Raw genomic sequence first — 3,249 nt, forward strand, 5'->3', positions numbered from 1 at the left:
GCTCAACGTCATCTAGAAAAGCGTATTGATTTACTATGTGATAAAAATTTTAAAGAAGGTAAAAATACCTTTTGCTGACTTTGCGCCTTTTCCATTTTGGATCGTGTGCCGAACACATGAACCCTCAAACTTCTTTCAATCGGCATCTCAAACCCGCTTCTTTAAGGTATTTATACTAGAAATTAGGAAAATAGCGCCCCCTTCACTTCCGGAGTGCAATGGTCCCATTTCCATATAAGGTATGAGGCTGACAGTGGTCCGTCCCGCACCTTCCTGTTTGCTGCAGCGAGGTGGACTTACGCAGTGGCGGCGTGAGAGGCTCAACGTAGCGAACGTTCCAGATTACAGAACAGTTTTTGGTGAATTATAAAAAACGTTTTTGGTGAATAAAGTCAAGTAGATGACAGGATGCCCTGTAGGCTTTGAACGCACCACACAAGTGCCTGAATCTAATTGGCTGTGGCGCTCGCTGGCTGCCTGTATATAAAGTGCCTCCCTCACCTGGTTGGCATGACGTTTTCCTTCCGGTTCAGACCTCTGCGTTTGTTGGTGCTGCACGCTAGGTAAGGCAGGCTTCATCTCTCTTAAGCAAGCTTATTACTTGTGATTCATTTACATTTTCTGAATAACGGCTGCAAATTAATGCGCGCGCTCAAACAATGCGCTTAACGACACTCTGATCGCTGATCAATCGTCCCTCTGGTCAGAATCTTCCCACACCTGACATTTGTTAGCTTAGCTTTAGCTCAGCTTGTGTTGTACATCCAGGCTCCACGTCTCCTCCTTCCTGTTAGAGGCTCTACATAAAGAGCTCAGCGGTAAGTGAAGTGCTGCAGTTTGCATGTTTTTAGATTCCATTTCTAACATTTATTTCTGATAGCCGCTGCTGTTTGTCCCTGACCGGCTGTTTGCCTGCTGTCCTGGTTGTCCACCTGTCGTCCTGCTTGCTGGCTTCATGCCCGCCGTCCGGATCTGCGTAAAGCGGCTCCTATCACTGGTCCAGTGTGGCTGATTTGGGCTGATTGGTGACCAGCTCGGACTGATCCTTCTAGTGCCGCTTTGAGTGGCGTCTGCTACAGCGGATCGGTTCCTCCCAGGACGGACTTTTAATTCGGACTATTGCTGCTTGAGTTGTTGTGGACTGAACTGTATAATTGTATTTAATTTTGAATGTTTCTTCTATTTTAACAGGAGCGGCCAGCTCGTGGTGTTGGTGGTGGAACTGCTTCTGGTTTGGTGCGTGATTTTCTTTAGTTTTGCTTTGTTTCGTTTGCTGTTTCTTTTCTTTTAGGACACCACCCCGAATTTCACTCCCGTCTCTGAGTTGAGCCATAACTGACTTTTAAGGTGTGAGTGATTTTAGATTAGTATTTTTGATTAACCAATTGTGGAATAAATAAAATTGTTGAATTGTGAGATTGTCTCAAGCCTCATCTGTAGCGGGTCTGTGTGCCTTAAAGGTAACTTTTTAGTAGTCATTGCAACCAATTTTATCTTTATTAAAATAGTGCTTTTAAATTTAAGTTACCAATTCTTATCACACTGCTCCCGCCACATAGACTTGTTGCTTGTCAGATGATGGAAAACGTTGAAGTATCGTTTCTGCTTCAGCTCGGAGTCGCGGTTTAAGCAGAGAGGTAATGAAATACAACAGACACTGACAGGCCTCTGCGTCTTTCTCTGAAGAACTACTGAGGGGAGGAGACAACCAGGTGAGGAGAAACTGTTCTTATCTAACGATTCAGTATTTCTATCACACAGACATTAGGCTGTTGTTGTTGTGCTATTAGCTAGCTGCTGGCTAACGACTTTGCTAGCAAAGCTAGATAACTAAAAAGCTTCTCCCCTGTACCATTAATGATATCAGTCATTCTTCAGTATTTATTATGCAATAAGGCTCATCGCCCGTCCAGAACCGATCATCTCCATAATGGATAAATGTCAGATCTTCTAACTTCCTTTGCTGCATGATGTACATTTCATTTATTCAGCGTTATGTAAATGTATCCTGAAGGACAATAACACTTAAATAAAAGTCCAACAAGGATATTAATTTAGAATTAACAATAACTCGTCCTGAATTACCATGATGGATTTAATGAATGTAATAAAAGTTTATCATTAATGAAGGGAAAAACTGAACCAGACTTTAAGTTTCTGGTTCTCAGAGTATGAAGTTAAATTTGTTTCCTAATTATTCAATGGAAAAAAAAAACTAACCTCAGTTAGTAAAATAAAATTAATCAAAACTTTTGGAATTGTAATGATTCCTTTTTTTAAAAAAAGTTGTTTAAAATTTTTTTTTTAATTAACAAATTTGTGTCTCGTGAACATAAGTTATTTGCCAAACATTTATTTTCACACATCAGAATCTTTTGTGATTTTAGGCCCTGCAAACGACGTCATGTGAGAATCACAAGCAAAACTGAGTCAAACAAAAACTTAGAATATTAAGAAAAGATTTCTGACAAGCGCATTTAAGTTTGTTTTGCAAAAAAAAAAATTCACTTCATGAGACGAATGTAATTTAAATTGCTTAAAAAAACTCAGTAGGCTTTTCTCATGGTGACATTAATATTAGCTTTTCTTTTTTCTGCAGTTCCAGTTAAAGTTTGCTGCAGCTCTGCTGTCCTGACCGTCTTCATCTCCACTCAGCCAACAGGCAGATCTGGTATAGATTACAGTCACTTAAAGGTTGCATTGAGCCCTGGTTTATATTTTAATAGTGTAATTCAGTAAAGACTAAATATGTCTGGTTGTCCAGCTCTGATTTACATATCTTGCTAAATTGCGGGTTTGAATATTGCAAAACTTTCCTATAACAAAATAGACCTGCAGAAAGAAATTACTAATATCTTACATATGCAAAGTGTTATGCTCTATATGGAGATGTTCGTTAGCTTTGATTGTATATGTCACATTTTTGTAATTTATCATTGTTTATTAAACTCTGAAAGCTGTTTGTTAATATTCTGTCCTAGAATGAGGTTAGATGGGCCCTTTGTTTGTTTTGAGCTCCTGCCCCTGTAGTGTCTCTGGACGGCCCTGTATTTTAACTATTGTAAATTGAAAATATTGCAGTTATCAGTTTTATCTCATCCTGGTTAAACTGGTTAAACTGGTTTCTCATTTCATGACTTTCTGCTGTATATTAATTAGATTTACAGTTTTTATAAAAATCTTTTCAAATGACACTAATTAAACATTTTGAGTCTCTTCTGATTGGATAAATATCATCACAGCAGAGGC

The sequence above is a fragment of the Poecilia reticulata genome, linkage group LG15 (genome assembly GCF_000633615.1).
Source record: "Poecilia reticulata strain Guanapo linkage group LG15, Guppy_female_1.0+MT, whole genome shotgun sequence".
In the NCBI taxonomy this organism is placed as follows: Eukaryota; Metazoa; Chordata; class Actinopteri; order Cyprinodontiformes; family Poeciliidae; genus Poecilia; species Poecilia reticulata.